Source organism: Meriones unguiculatus, assembly GCF_030254825.1.
Source record: "Meriones unguiculatus strain TT.TT164.6M chromosome 13 unlocalized genomic scaffold, Bangor_MerUng_6.1 Chr13_unordered_Scaffold_34, whole genome shotgun sequence".
Classification (NCBI taxonomy): domain Eukaryota; kingdom Metazoa; phylum Chordata; class Mammalia; order Rodentia; family Muridae; genus Meriones; species Meriones unguiculatus.
The window spans coordinates 15,461,100-15,477,659 of record NW_026843646.1 but is presented as its reverse complement, the minus strand read 5'-3'; the positions used below and the strand labels follow the sequence as shown (position 1 = coordinate 15,477,659).

The 16,560-nt window shown below is 45.2% G+C and overlaps 1 pseudogene; it reads left to right on the top strand.

The window, feature by feature from the left end:
- The window catches only part of LOC132650841 (neurocalcin-delta-like), a 103,485-nt pseudogene extending 86,925 nt beyond the window's left edge, over positions 1-16,560 (top strand).

Sequence of the window (16,560 nt, the reverse complement as noted above, 5' to 3'; positions counted from 1 at the left end):
ATTATTCCATCCTACCCTCAATTTTTTTTTATTTTTAAAAATTTTTTGTGGGTAGGACAGTTTCTTAAATGATATATTTCTTGATAATTTTTAATATGATGATTTTTAAATTATATATTTCCTGGTCCTCTTACCATGCATTAAAAATATTCAGTTACTTCTGTAAGGTATATGTTATTTTCTACCTTGCCATTTTCATCTTGCAGAGTAACACAAGTATTTCTGTGTTTATAATGATGTCTTATAAAAATATTTAATAAAATGCATAATAATCCTACAGTATATTAAAATTACTTAATTTTCTACTGTTGGATATTTAGGTTACCTCCAGTTTTCATTATAAATGATTTATCCTTTAAAAATAAAGTAAATCTGCCAGGTACAGTGGTGCATACCTGTGATCATTTCAGGCCAGTCTGATCTACAAAGTGAGTCCAGGACAGCCAAGGCTACACAGAGAAATCATGTCTTAAAAAAAAAGTCAATCTTTCTATATAAAGTTTTTCTATATAAAGTTTTTCTTTCCATTCTTAGGATGGAATCCCAAAAGCTGGGTCAATATTTCTAAGATCTCTTGATACATCTTATCAAAGTAGTTTTTCTAATGCCCCCACAAGTGGAGGTAGGACAACTGCTTATCATTTTGCACCTTAGATTTCCCTTATTTTTTGATAGTTAAACAAAAATTAAAATTCCAAGGTTTGATTTCTGTAACTATAATGAATGCCTGAAACAATCGACTTACAAGGAGGTTTGTTTTGACTTACAGTTTTGTAGATTTCGTCCCCTCTGTGAGTCTGGGCCTGTGGCAAAACATTACATCAGGGTCGGGAGTGTGAAGCAGAGAAAAACCATTCACTTCACGGCCAGCAAGCAGTGAAAGAGAAAAAGACTGAGGTGCTGCAGTCTCCTTTGAAGACTCACTCGGACTACCTGAAGATGAGCCCAGCAGGCCCCCTCTTAGAGAGTCTACCACTTCTCAGCAGGGCCAGACCTTCAGGCGCAGAGCTTCGGGAACACATGACATTCAGTTGTAGCTTTCATCCTAACTAGGCTTTTTTGCTATTATGTGTTGTTTTACTATTTGGTACTGGGAACAGAACCAGGGGCTTCATGAGTACTAGGCAAACTCCCACACACCCCAGCACGGACTTTGCTGCATTCCAGGCCTTTCTATCTCAGAGCGCTGGGCTCTGCCCTTGGAAGAGTGGAAAGGGCTATTCTCATTTTGGACAAAACTTCTTCCTAACTGGAATCTGAAACAGAAATGCCCAAGAGCCATGGTGTTATCTTCTAATGTTTTGTTTTTTGTTTTGGTTTGGTTTTGCCCAATTTTCCTGGAGGTTTTTGCAGCCATTGTTGATGAACCTGTAGATAGCAAGACTGTAAGGAGCTTACGAGAATGGAGATGCAGCTATGCACTCATCTGCTATCCATAGCTCAGCAAAGGCCCTGGCAAGGGGAACAGTGTTCAGGAAGGTCACATTGCCCCGTGCTTTGGAATGTGGCTTGGAAGAGCAGGTAGGAGAACGCTGGGACATGCAGAACACGACAGCAGACCCCAGACCCTGAAGGGTCTTCCACCATGTTCAAGCCTGGTGAGAAACATGAAGGTGTGCTCAACCTGATGGAGGCCTGCCCCTCACTGTAAAGTGCCCTAGGCCACTCCCAGGCCCTCATAAGTGTCCAGACCTGAACTTCAGACATGTGTGTGTAAGGCTGAGGTTCTTAAGAAGCCTGTCAATAGAAGACTCAAATTCTTCAACCGTTGGACACCCCCATGCCTTTGATGGTTAATACTCATGGCTGCGAACACCACAAGCACCTGAAGTGACTTTAGATCATCGAAGAGATTAAATTAAATCTCAAACCATTTTCATACCCAGGGCTATTTTGCAAGCTGACAGTCCACACAGTCCATCACATTCTTAGGCTGATCCCTATCATCAGTTATTTGGGATGAACTGGAATTCAGTGTACCTCACTGAGCTCCACGGTCTGGTTTTGTTTTTGTTTCTGTTTTTTGTTTTTTAATCTTTTATTCCTTCCCTTTTTGAAAGCCTACACTCTCTAAGCCCTGTCACAGGAAGCTATTTGTGGGGATATTCTTGTCTTTGTCCTAGCTGGTCTGCACCACTTAGGAAAACATTGATTTACTTCAAAGCAGTCACTGTCTGCTGAGTGTCTGTGGTAAGCTGGGCAAACAGCTGTTTGGAAGCAGGGAGGCGGGGCCAGCTATGCTAGGGAGCACCATAAGCGGACTGAGGGTCTCATTGTTGAAGGAACACTTGTAGCTTAATAACAATCTCTGAAAGCAACTTCCTAGCTGAATCACCATCCCTTCAAGACTCAGCAATTCAAGCCATTTAATGGGGAATGAGGGGAGGAAAATTTATGATCATTTACCTACAAATGCTGACAGGGTCAGGGCGTAGACCAGGATGAAAGTGAGTCTTTAATTAGGCTTTGCATAGAGATGGAGGGATGTACGCTGTTCAGAAATCATCCATTTGTTGTACTTAGATCTTTCCCTCGACTTAGTTTTGGAATAGCATTAGTGACAAAAAGGCTAGAATTCATTTCCGGATATTGGTATGAAAGACTAGAATTTACCACACTACCATGAATTCTGTGCTGAAGCCAGCTGAATTAGTCTTTATGGCTGCTACAGCAAGGAGCCCCAAAGCTCATGGCTTACAAGCCCACAAATATATTATCTTATAGTTCTGAAAGTCTGACCTCAGTTTCACTGGACTAAAATTAAAGTGTGCTTATGGTTGTGTCCCCTTCTGGAGCTATTTGGAGAAAAGATTTCTCATCTGCCCCAGTTCTTAGAAGAAGTTTACATTCCCAGGCCTGCTCATTCACCTTCAAATACAGCTGCACAGATGCTGGCTCCCTGGGACTGCAACCCTGATCGTCTCTTCCGTTCATGCATGCATTTGTGTAGTTATGAATGTTAATCATTGGTTCCTGTGTTTTCCGGGGCCATGTGTGGAATCCAGGTGTACCCTCCCATCTCCAGATCTGTGATTGATTCATCCAGTTTTGAGAAGTCTCTTTGCTATGTAAGGTAAGACAGCTCCAGGCTTCAAGCGTCAGGACACAGACATCCACAGGGGGTGGGGGGGGGTTCATTACTCAGTCTACCACATATGCTGGAGGACAGTTGTGGCTCTTTTTAAAGAAAACTATTTATTTTCACTATTTTTTGATGTACCATCATCTGGATGAATAAATTAAAACATCTGTGAATTTGGTTTAGAACCTTAAATGAACACTTCTTTTTTACAGTTATGTGTCTGATTTCCTGTTAGTTACAAATTTAGGATCCTGATTTAGGCTGGTTTTTAGTATTGTACAGAAGCACTTCCTGCAGCTTAAAGCAGGCTGAAACGGGGACCTTTCCCCACCATACTCTGGATTCTCTGCTCTCCATGGGAACAGCTGCCTGTCACTTTATGAGGAAGGAAATTCCTTTCTTCCTCTCATAGTTCCAGCTCCCTGCCCTGCTTGGGGGCAGTCTAAATGCCCACACACCCGCCATGGCACAGGCTGAGTCTATGGAAAGGGCCAAGTGATACCTGAAAGACATCACCAGTTCTCCTGTGGCCTAGAACTTCCTGGAGCTGTCAGAGACAGAAGCTGGGATGGGAATACAGCATCCAGTGTAAGAGATGGAGTGACGCTTGCCTCCCGTCTGTTTGCAAGTAGTCACTGAGCAAGGCCGATGTGACGGCAGGACTGTCATTGGTTACAGGGACAGGCGTCAGCCTCATAACTCAACGTGAGCAACAAACAAGTGCAGGCAACAGCCACCTTTACCCAAAGTAAAGATGATGGCTAGGCATCTTGAGGAAAGCAGGCCAATGTCCCCTTCTTTTTAAAACTTCAGGTTCCCCTATCCTCCTTTTGCATCTATTATGTGCTCCTTGCAGGTCCCTTAAGAAGAAATTTAACCATGAGTCTACTTTCTTGACTAGTGGAATGCACAAACCATCTAGTTCCTTCTGGATGCTATGTTTTTGTCTATCAAAGTTTTGATCTGTAGACTTATGGTTTTTATCAGATTTGGAATGTTTTTAGTAATTATGCTTTTGGCTCTCTTTCTTCCCTCCTTCAGTCTTTAATTATGGACATACTGTACAGCCTGAAGCCCACACACAATCCACCAGCATTGCAGATGCTAACTGTTCTCCCTTTGATCTTGGGTAACTTAGCCTCATGTCTACATGAGTACTTGTTTTACTAGTAGATCTGATTTGCCATCAATCTCACTCTGTGCATTTTCCACCTCAAACATTGTAGAATTCATTGCTAAAAATTCAAGTTGGGTTCTTTGTAATGTCTTCTCCCATCTCTTTTGGGGAAAGATGGAGCACATTTTTGTATGGGTTTAAATGGCTTTCTGCTAATTATAACATCTGTGGCAGTTCTGGGCCACTGGATGGAGTTACTCCTCCTTCTGTGTGGATGATACTGCTTCCTTAGGAGACTGATAGCTTTGGGTGGGAGGGCACAAGACATTGTGAATTTTACCCGTTGAGAGGTATATTTTGTAAATATAAATTCTGTCCAGCTTTTTAATGTCCTTATGCTTTGTTCGGAGAAGTAGTTAAGTTTCTAGGAAATGGCTCGAACTTTCCAGATCTTGGTTTTAAAATTTGAGCAGGGATCACTGGGAGTAACTATTTCCCAGTAGACAGACCCCACAAATCAGGAGGTTTTCCATGGATGGTGACATTCTTCCTGACCACAGCTGACGGTCAGGCTCTCCTCATCCATCTTCCCATTTGATTCTTTCAACCCTGTTTTTTGCTAGTTCTCATTCTTCTGCACAGGAACTCAGCCAGACACACATGGGGAGCCTCAACAGTGCTCTGGACTCCTGCCTGTGTGGTTTTCTCCTTTACACTGTCTTTGAATGACTAAACACCTTGGTCTGTCCACCCGCCAGTGAGTCTATAAAGCTCCTTCCATAGGGGTGAGTCAGTCACTGTCACAGCATCACAGTGGAGATGTCCAGGGCTTACTTCTTCTGGTTCTAGTTTCTCAGGAATCACTGTCATTGGCTGCCTAATTTACAGATCTTATAAGCTTATACATCAGGTTCGATGTATTTCGTCTTTGTCAAATCAAAATATTCTTCAACCATTTCTTGTGTGTAGATGATCCATTCTGATTACTCACACCTCGATCTCTATTACCTCCTTCCTGTCCTCATACCTACCCTCCCCCCATGTAAGTTGTTTTCCTATTTTCATGGTTTTTTTGCTTTGTGACCCGTTGGCTTTAACCAGTGCCATCTATGGAACATGTTTGGTTTCTGTTGGTGATGGCTTTAACTGGGAGGGTAGTCCAGTCCCTGAGAATCCTGGTTGGAAGTAACCTTCTCTGTTTCCATTTTCACATTCAGTCTGAATGCCTGTCTCTCTGCCCCCTGTGAGTTTCTTGACCTGGACCATGCTTTCCTTTTCTAAATCTGAAAGATATTGTACGGTCCCTGTGCTTATCACAAAGCCAGCATGCATTCATCAACCAAAGCAAATACTAAGCCACAAAACATACACAGATGAATAAACATCCTATGAAGCAATGTAGATTCCACTGGGAAGAGAAAACTCATGGAGAAGCATCATGGGTCTTGGATCATTAGTTCTGCCAAGAAGAAGAGGGAAAAGAACAGAGGATTCCAGGAGAAGGTGTTAGCATCAGACTTGGTCTTGGCTCAGAGAGACTCTCCTTGGGGTGCTGATTTTACCAATGCTTTGTAACAAAAGGATTGGTCAAACCAGTTTGGGAAGTGCTGGATTCAACTTAGTGGGCATCTTCAGTGCAGAGATTCTAAGGGCCTTTTTAACATTTGCGCTGTGGTATTCTTACCCTTCTTTAATACTTGTAAGCTTCATTTTCACAGATCTCTCTTCATTTCTATTTCATTCATTTGTTCACATTTTATAATATATTAATTTTACAAAAAAATTGACTCTGGTCAAGTCAGAGACTTTCTCATTATTCTTCTATTAAAACTTGATTTTATTTAAAGTATAAGAAATATACATTGTTCAATCTCTGTAATCAGAAGTGGAAAGGTAGCCTATCTCTGCACTTGAGCCCCTAAGTACTCTACTTTCTACATGAACTAAAAGTCAGTGTTGTCTGCTATTATATTTGAAAAGCTACAGATAGGTAGAATTGAAGTATTTCAAGATAAATATGAGCTACGGACTCAGTCAAAACTAGCACACAGTGCATCGAAGGGTGCTGGCACAGAAGCCCCTGGGGTGGTGCTAGGGACCACCAGCACTCAGTAATTTTCCAGTTAATTCTCTCTGTCCTAATACATTTCAGTCAGCATAAACCAGTGTTTCTCACCTTGTTTGGGTGATGGTGGTCTTAGGGCATCTTGAAAGACACATTTCTTAAAAAGAGCTGTAGGGGCACGTTGGCACTGGCTCACACCTTAATCCCAGGGCTTGGAGGGAAGAGGCAAGCAGAACTCAGAGTCTGAGGCCAGCCTGATTTACAGAGAGGATTCCAGGACAGCTAGGGCTCCACAGAGAAATACAATCTTGGGAGAGAAGAAAAAACAAAACAAAACAAAACAAAAAACTTTAGTGAAAGCACTGTATCGCAGAGTTTGTCCCGCTTATGTGTGTATAGCTTTAATTTCCACACACTTGGTTCTATAGATTATCTAATGTCTATCACCTTTAAATGATAAAAAGGCATCGTGCTGGCCTTTTAAATAGTAATCTGTTGTGTAGGAAGGAAGAGTCAGTTTATAAATCTGTACTTAAGATCTTCAAAGTTCTCAGGCTTGTATGGGGAAAAATATGCAAAGTGGACAGACCCTATTTTGAACAGGAAAAACTGATAGTTTATTTTTTCCTAAGTAAAAACCTTCATGAAATGTAGTATAAGAATGAGATGTCATTTATGGAGAGGGAGCAAGAGGGGCTGAAGAAATGACTGACTGGTTAAGATCACTGCTCTTCAGAGGGTAGAGATGGAGTCCCAGCCCACATGGCAGCTCACAGCATTCTCTAACTCTACTTCCAATGGATCTGATGCCCTCTTCTGGCCTTCGTGGTCACCAGGCAAACACTCATGCACATAAATAAAAAATGTTTCAAATAATAAAATAAAAGAGGAGATGGGAATGCTGTTCTCTTGTCAGAAATGGTACTCAAATACCTCAGCAGGACATGGTGATGGACATTGATGTAGTTTACCTTTCCAGCTGAATGACATATCATTCCAGCATGTAGACACCGACTGCAGTTTAAAATTATTACCAGAAAAGGTTTTCAGGGTCTCTTATCCTGGTGTAGAAATCTTTCTAAGTAGGATGCTTTTCCTTATCTGCAATCCACAGACAGCACTGCTCAGCTAACCTCCGCTGCCATCAGAGAGCACTGAATGTCTGGTGCTTTATAGGAAGAGTCTAAATTCTCTGGTGAAAAGAGTCGCTTTGGTGTCTTTCAGAGAAAACGCCTTGATTCTTAAAATTGTGCCTGGCCTTGGTCGATCCACAGCCCTGTCAATCCAGATGTGACTGTTTCTAAGAGTTTGTTCTTTCAGGATGGAAGGAATGGAGGGAGGGAGGAAGGAGGGAAAGTAAGGAGGAGTGAGGAAAGACCACAAAGAGGAAGGCCATAGTGAGCCTAACAGGGAACAACCTTACTGGGCTTCTGAGTGTCCCAAAGGTACACATATACCCAGGGACAGCGTCCTTCTAACAGGACTTAAAAATAGGCTACCTCTGCCAGGTCTTCACTGACATTGCTAAAACTAACATGCGGAAGCAGCTTGGTTTCTCTATGGCTTAATCCCATTAAGTTTGGGGGAAATGGTGATAATAAAAGACATGGTTTGCCTCAGAGCACTGGTTGGGACTGTGTCTTTTCTCTTGAGGCTCTAGAGCCCTAGACTGAAGCTCAACAGTAGTCAGTTTTGGTTGTTCCTGCTCTGGGGAACAGAAGGAAGCCATCATCCCTCCAAGCTAAGCTTGTGAGACTGACACCACTGGGGCCTGAAGCCCCACCTGCCCTATCTTCTCTGTCCTGGGGCCTGAAGTCCCCCCACACCACTGTCTGTGCACTGCCCTGGGGCCTGAAGCCACCCCTGTCTGCTCTGCCCTGGGGCCAACCACATTACAAACTTGGTTTGGGGATCACTACATTCATCCTATTGGCTAATTGATGCACAAAGAACAAATCTAATCTAATTGCCATAACAAAGCCATTATGCTTGGCCAAAGACCAGCCTCTTAAAGGAAACCTAACCATCCAGACATCCAGGTGCCCAGTTTGCAACTGCTACTAATGCATCGTCTTGTGGAGGATTCAGTGACTCTGTTCTTTGTGGGCTGGTGATGTGGCGAGGGAGCTGTTTGTAGAGCCCTCATTTCTCTGAGCCAGTTCTATTCCTTTGTAACAGTTCAGGACCCTGTCGGCTGTTCTCAGCTGTTCTCACAAGCCTCCATCTGTGTCATCACCTGTGCTGTGGTTTAGAACCACAGGCCAACCTGTTGGCTGTAGAGGTAGTCTCCTCTTACGCCCTGTGTTTGTGTCAGCTTTCACGCCTCCACTCTAGCAGAAGTGTTAAAGGACTGACCTCCATACTGCTACTGCTCGTTGTCATCAAAGTCCCAGAAGGAGGATTCCATTTAGCCCTAGCCTTCCAGGCCAGGGTTCTTAAAGGGTCAGTGGGTTTCTAAGGGAGCACTAGGGACTGAGAAGAACGGAAGTGAAGGCTTTCATGACAACTACTAAGGCGTTGCCGGTGTGCCTAAGCCCATCTAAACGGTGGTCTCTGGAAAGTGGGATACTTTTCTCAGTGTGGTAGCATCCAAGCTCTTTCTAAAGGGCAGATGAGATGTGAGAGGACAAACCCCGCCAACTGCTTTTCTTTGGAAGGTCTGTGCTCTTTTCATGTCTTGCTTCATAGTCAGCCTTCAGGGCGGCCTGCCCTAGCCTCCTTTCAGACCCAGAGTCCCACACCTCTTGTCATCATGCCACACAGTCCCTTTGCCCATCCCACAGTGGGCATCTCATCCTTCTGCCTGCTTCCTGGTAAACCCCTCAGGACAAAGGCAGGGCTGGGCGCAGTATCCTGGTGTGTCAGACTCAAGACAGAAAATGACAGGTGAATGAGTGGGTTGGGAAAATGAATGGTAACTGAGACCTGTGGAGGGGATAGTCAGGAGCAGAGGCTTACAGGGTTGGGGTGTTGGTGGATATGCTCCTAAATCCGCAGGTCTGCATAGTTGTCTGCAGTGATAGATATGTATCCACAAACATTTGCGCCAAAGGGGGAAGCTGCAGCTGTTGGCAGACTCCGAGAGTGTAGGGAGCTTACAAGAATTAGATTTTATGTATAAATACACATTTACAGAGGGAGAGAGACGTGGGAAACAAAGGGTGGGAAACAAAAACTGTGAGACAAAGAGGGAACCTTATATAGAGAAGCAGAGTAAAGGAGAAGAGAGGAAGAATATGAGAGCTGGGTTGGAGAGATGGCTCAGTGGCAAAGATTCTCTCTGCTCTTCCAAAGGTTCTGAGTTCAGTTCTCAGCACCCACATGGCAGCTTTCACCTGTCTGAACCCTCTTCTGGTGTACTCATATACATAAAATACACAAATAAATAAATCTTAAAAATGTATATATGAAAGAAGACAAGTGAGGTGGGGCTCTCACTCTGGAACAAATTCTTTACACTGGTGCTATACAAGACCTTGCAGTAGCCACTGCCAGTAGCCTGATGAGTAGCCAGGCATGATCGCCCGTCACAAAAGGAGGGTGTCCTGGCCAACTATAATTGAGGGTAAGTGGAATGAAATGCTCCCAGAGACGTTGCAATAGAGCCATTTGTTTGTGCAGAGGAAGGGAGAGTGCACGCTGAAGAGGAAGGAAGGGAAGGCATAGGTGGCTTCCTGTGGTAGGGTCCCGTTTTCTTTTATCCTTAGTACATGGGCCAGGCTTGGGGGTGAGCAGGTGAACACTCAGATAAGAAATGAGTGCGAGTGAAGCCACTCATCTAGGAAAACAGGAGAGCACCTGACTGCAAGACAGTCACAAACACAAACCAGGAAGGAGCCCCCAAGAGGCAAAAAGACTCAGGAGAGAAACAACTGGGTCCAAAAGAGATTGGGGAAAGACAATCACAGTATGCTGAAGTCTTGAGGCAAAAAATAAATGCCTCTGTTGTCTGTAAATATTCCTCAGCTGACACCTCTACGCATGCTGACGGAGCAGTGCTTGCCCTGGACAGAGGCTGTGCTGGGGTGAACCGGTGGGGTCCAGACACTGCACTGCTGTTGCTGTTCTGAGACCCCTGAGATTATGAACTCACAGAACACAAAGAAGCTCGAAGTGTGTGTGTGTGTGTGTGTGTGTGTTGCCTGGTCCCATCTTGCCTTGTTCTGGAGTTAGCAGGAAAGCTTTCCCACTTTTAAAAAGAGCACTACCTCTATGGCCAACAGGTTGGCCTGTGGTTCTAAACCCATAGCACAGGTGGAGACACAGATGGAGGCTTGCGAGAACAGCCGAGAACAGCCGACAGGGTCTGGGACAAGAACTAATTACAGCCCTATTCTTGCCTGTAGGAACTCTTTAGCAAGCACTTTTCAGGAAAGCTGGATGTGGCTGAGTTTATCCAGTGTTGGCCATCACTCTAAACTGGGCCACGGTGCTGGCCTAGAGTGACTGACCATGGGGTGTCCCTGGAGTTCAGCAAGGGACGTGGAAGTCTGCCGCAGGGGTCTCTGAGGGATGGTATCTGCCCAAGGGGACCTCTACTGGGTGAATCTACCTTCATTCTTATTTTGTTGGCTGGGATTAGAACATGTCTACAATATTTTAGGTATTTCTGATAGGATTGATCCTAAACAAGAATGTAAAGCAGGGAAATTTAACCCTTACTATCACCTTCGCCTGGCATTTCCTCTTCTCTTTAGTTGTCTTTATTTCCCTGTTTTTCCCAGTTACACTGATGTACCTAGAACTCCAGAAAGTTCCAGAACTTTCTGACAAAATCTATTTTTTTAAACGTTTTTACCATGCTGAAGTGCCCAAAGTAAAATTGATTAACAATGTCATGATCTAAACAATGACTTCATCTTGCTCTTCCTAAATACAAAGTACCTTTGATGAGTGAGGCCCTCGAACCTTTCCTGTGCATCTTCACTTCCACTTACTCAGTCCTTCAGTCAAATCTCTTTTTCTTCTATCATATTTCACAGAAGTCTATCTCAGCCTGAGATTGCAAAGTTATTATAATCCAAAACTCTAACAGCACCTGCCTTCCCTCTCAGAGCTACTTGGATCTTCAGAGAATGAGTGAGCCCATAGCCACGCACTGTGGAGAAAACAGTGCTGCACAGGTTGAGAGGACTGATAGGGTCTGCCAGGGGAAAGATAATGACATACACATGGCCACCCTCACCCCAGTTCCTGTAATAATGACTCTGAGACACAACTGCTGAGAGCTCCTTTACACGTATAACACATCAGAGGCAGCAGGATGGGCTTTTCTGCCAGTTGGCACTACCGAGGGTGTCGTTGGTGGAGAGCAAGTTTGAGGGCCTGGCTTCTACCACAGACTTCACATTCTGTCCTGTAAAAGGCTCAGGGACAGACGGCACTCCAGCAGAGCAAAGGGCCCTTCCCCTTACTCCAGCATCTGACTCTTGATAGAGCTACTGTTGGCTTGAACTGTTTCCATATCACAACCCGGCTGCTTCTTTCCCTAGGCTATCTACAAAATGGTTTCCTCTGTCATGAAAATGCCTGAAGATGAATCAACCCCAGAAAAAAGGACAGAGAAGATCTTCTGCCAGATGGACACCAATAGAGATGGTAAGAGGCTAAAGGACTTTGCTTGGGTCAAGCTTCTGGTGGAGTCCGGGCAGGGTGGCTTTATAAAAGGACCAAATGTCAACCACAGGGACCTTATGCACAGTGATATGTGACAACCACCTATGCTGGGTGGGGAGGAATAGAAGTGGGTAGACCCTGGAGCTGGTCCCAGTCTAGAGCAAAGGCCTTATTTTCTAGGCCCTTCTAGCTTTCTCCTAAGTTAGCCTTCCCCAGAATAGAATGGGTCCTGTGGAGCAGAAATAAAAGGACCCAAGAAGCCACTGAGGTAGGATGGGCCTTTTCTAGAAGTCTGGATCCTTGTGGCCAATAGGCCAGAGTATGGGGATGTGCCTGCTGTTTCTTAAAGACCCCAACAGCTTTTATCCCAGCCTGCCTGAGTGATCTTATGAGCAGACTCTACAATGCTGCGTCCAAGTGAAAGCTCAGGTAGTGGGAAGCAGGTTGGAGTGGTCTGCTGGTTCCACTGGGTGAGGGTGCTGCCTGGATGCAGCCAGCAGGTGCACAAACCAAAGAGCGCTTGGTGACACAGGAGGACCACAAGTCTGAAGCTATCTGCAAAATCAAATAAATAGATATGGTTTCTGCATGTTGGGCTACCAAGTAAGATACAGGATCCCCAGGCAATTGAAAAATAATGACTTCTTTATAGCATCTCTCTCTGTGCAATATTTGGGGCATACGTATGCTAAGTAATTGATCATTATTCAACTGAAATTTAAAGTTATTTTAGAATCATTATTTTTATTGCCAAATCTTGAAATGCTATTCAGAAATAGTTCCTGAGTTTACAGTGCTAAGTCAAGGCCTACCATTGATGACCCAATGCTGCCAAAAGCTTCACAGCTCTTTAAACAAACATGTATTTCTTTATTATTTACATGCATGTATGTTTGTACCTGCACACATGTGTGAGTTTATATGCATCACACGCATGCAGAAATCTGCAGAGAGCATAAGAGGATATACAGTTCCCTGGAACTGGAGCTGCAGGTGGTTGTGATCTACTCAACATGAATGCTGGAAATCAAACTGGTCCTCTGCTCTTGACTGCAGAGCCATCTCTCCAGCCAACTCATTTTTAAAACATAAAACTCATTTTAATATTACAGTGTAGAATTTTGCAAGTATTATTACATGACATGTATGAGTGTGCCATGGTGCACACATGCAGAAGACATGTTTATGAAGTTCGTTTCCCCCCACTTTCCTTTACATAGTTTCCAGGAATCAAATTCAGGTCATCAGGTTTACCTATCACATACTTCTATTCACTGAGACAGCTCACTAGCCCCAGACCCTCACACCTGATGTTTAATAATTCTAGTGAGCTGTGTACAAATATACCAGGTCCTTCGTGGTGTGTATGATAGCATGTTCTGCATAGAATAAGCCTCCTTTTCCCCCCATACGTGGGGCGCCAGCTCCCTGAGAATCTTGGTTTGGTGGCACAGCCAGCTTGTTCACTGCTAGAAGTTGCCTCCATGAAGCTGCCTGACATCCTCTGAGAGCTGTTTTCCCTCATGTGCCCTGATTCACAGCACATAGTTTGTTTCACAAGTTTAAACAAACATGGGATTGTTTTTATGATATTGAACCACAGGTTTTGGTCATCTGGGGAACATGATGGCTTTAAGACCCAGCCTCTTCCTTAGAGGAGGACTAAATGATGGGGGGAAAGACACTTCTGGATATCTGGCTCAAGGCAATGGCAGAGCCTCTCCACTGGGACTGTTTCTATGGGATCAAAGAGCTCTGCCTGGGCCCTTGCCCAATGCACAGCCGAGTACTACTGCCCTGGGCTTTGAGAAGGAAAGATTTGTTTAAACAAGGAAAGCTATGGGGATGGAGGCAGTGAGGGCAGGAGGGCAGGGACTGCTGAGCACCCGAAAAACACACTGCTTCAGCTCAGGGCTTGGCTTCAGTGCTTCGGGCATGAGCCTCCTGTCCCTCCTCACTTGGAGCAGAGCCGGCGTGGTGTGAAGCCTGCTGCCACCAGAGTCTCCTTAGATAAGGGTCTTTGCATCCCACTGCTGGCCTCTGCCATGGAAAGTCTGCACCTACAAGCAAGTCAATCTGGGAGTCTGTGCAAGAGGCAGAGTTCATATGGGGTACCAAATGCTCTACAGCTTGTGGTGCCCGATGCCTGTGCTTGTGCCTGCAGCTTTAAAGTGTTTAGAAGATGCTGCTTCCAATCCCATCCCCTCATTCTCATCCTGCAGGGGCTGAGCAGGTAGCATGGAAGAGCAGCTAAGGAGGTACTGAAGTGCACAGGCCTGGAGGAGCCTGGCAGCCTCGTATCTGTCTTTGGAAAAACAGATGGGGCTAAGTCTGCAGGGAAGGTGAGAGGGCAAAGTTAGGTAGTTAGGTAACGGCTCCCAACAGTTCTATTTCCAACTATCAGTCAATGAGTCACTTCAATCAAATGGTCACCATGGAAGTGCCAGGAATGAGGAAAGCCACCCCCACCCCCATTTCTCCAAAGTGATAGTGACAGAGACCTTTACTGGCAGAGAGTTGAGGAGGAAGGATACTGAAGATCCAGGAAATTGAGGAGCCTGAGGTAAAAAAAGGAAGCTTGGGCTACACAGTAGAGTCCATATCAAAAAAGAAGAAAGAAAGCCATCTGGTGAGAGATCCAGGTTTTTGGCTTCCTTCTCAAGCCGCCTGGGTTGACAGAAGTGTATCACCTTCTGTCTAGAACACACTCCTTTATCCTCCCGACTTTGGATGACGGTGGTGCTATCCTCAAAAGTTGTTAAAAAGAACCTACACTCCTGCTCTGCCCACTGGGAGCGGGGTGGGGGGAGGAGTCTTCTGCAAACCGGAATACAGCAGTACACAGGGGCTGAAGGGCCTGAGCCTGGCACACGCAAATGAGCTAGGGCTACTCAGTCCTCAGAAGCTGAGCATGAGCACAGGGGCTCGAGGAGTGGGGTGAGGCCCCGGTATAGGTAGAGGCAGAAGAGCCACTAGGGCAAAGATTCAGGTCAGGGTAAGCCAGTACCCTCCCCAGGCCCTGGGTCCTGTCCTGGAGGTCTTGTTAAATGGCCCTGTGCACTGAGCGAGGTGGGGGAATGCCATGGTAAACAGAGAATTGGGGTCTCTGCCTCATGGTCTCCTGGCTTCTGGTGGGTGAAGCTGTGGGCTTCTGCTGTGCCCCGTGTGCAGTGCAAAGGACCACAGGCCGTCACTCACTGGTCCTCTTGCCTTCTAGGAAAACTCTCCCTGGAAGAATTCATCCAAGGGGCCAAAAGAGATCCATCCATAGTGCGTCTCCTGCAGTGTGACCCCAGCAGCGCCGGCCAGTTCTGAGCCCCGCACCCTAAGGACGCTACAGCTGCCTGGGTCTCTCCCAGTTGGCTTTTAAACTTATTTTATTTGTATTTTTTTGCCAAACAATATTGATGGTGAAGCTGTCCCCTCTTCAGTCAGACGCGCTCTGCTGTGACACCCTTGCCCCTTGCTTCTTTCGTCGTGGACGTGAATGCCCAGAGCGCTTGTGGAGAGCATGAACAGACTTCGTGGTGTTCCCTGTTGGATGACTTTTTAATCATCATTACTTTTTCCCCTTTGATTCTAATGTATCTGTCTTAAAACCCAAGACTGGTGGGGCCAGAGAAAAGAATTCCATTCTGCCCCTGAGATCCTTCAGCAAGCTTTGAGGGGTTTTGTTTGAAAGACAAAACTCCTAATCTGGGTGTGTTGTCACGCATGCCCTCAGGGCTATGGCAGGCACCCGGAGGCTAGGTTTTCTAACAGCAGGTTACCCCCTGGGGTAAAGCTATTAAAGCCAGCTGGGACATTCCCCTCCACCCCAGCAGGCTGTAGTTTCCAAGCTGTGAACATTACAAGGTAAATTAACAGAGATGGGGAAAGATGACTCAGCGGTTTTCCCACCCCACAGGTTTACAGAGGTGAGCTAATATGAGGTCCTTTGAAAAATCAAACACAGATGGTAACATTCTAAAACCAGACCCATCTTGCTACCTACTTGTGATTCATAAAAAGACTGCTGTATATAAAATATTGGGTATTGCAGACCAAATTAAGTGTTTTGCCTTATAAATGCATGTTTAGTGAGCGCTAATGCAATCTTACTACAGAAGACTTGTTTTAGCAGTTTATTGTGAAGCCAACTACAACGAATGTCAGTGTCTTGTTTTAAAGTCCTGTCTTTGCACAAATGTACCAGTCAACAAGTGTATTTTATATACTCCATAAAATTACAAAAGAATGATGACAAGGGCCTGCAAAACCTGCACTCCCGGTGCAGGGTCCGTACCGCTCCCTCCCCCAAAGTGACTCACAGACCGCGGTTCCATGCAAAAGCAAGAGGCAGTTTATTCCGATCGCTATGGGGGTCGTCCCTTCAAAGCAGGAGACGACCCCGAGCATACAAAGCACAGAGTTTTTATTTCAGGCCTTTACATTGATTAGTTAGCAGAAAAGATAGCAGTTATGCGGTTGGCAGCTGTAGCGGGGAACTCATAGCTTCAAGGACAGTCCTCCCCTAAATTGCCTGACTTGCTCTTTCTTTTTAGCTGGCCCTTATTCAAGGTCCAGTTGTTTTTCTTTCTAATTTGGGATGGTCCCATTTCTCAGGCCCAGCTTTGATTTCGAATGGTTTTACAGAGTCAAGGTGGCCAGAGGAAGGCAGTTTCCAAGCGTCTTGTCCAC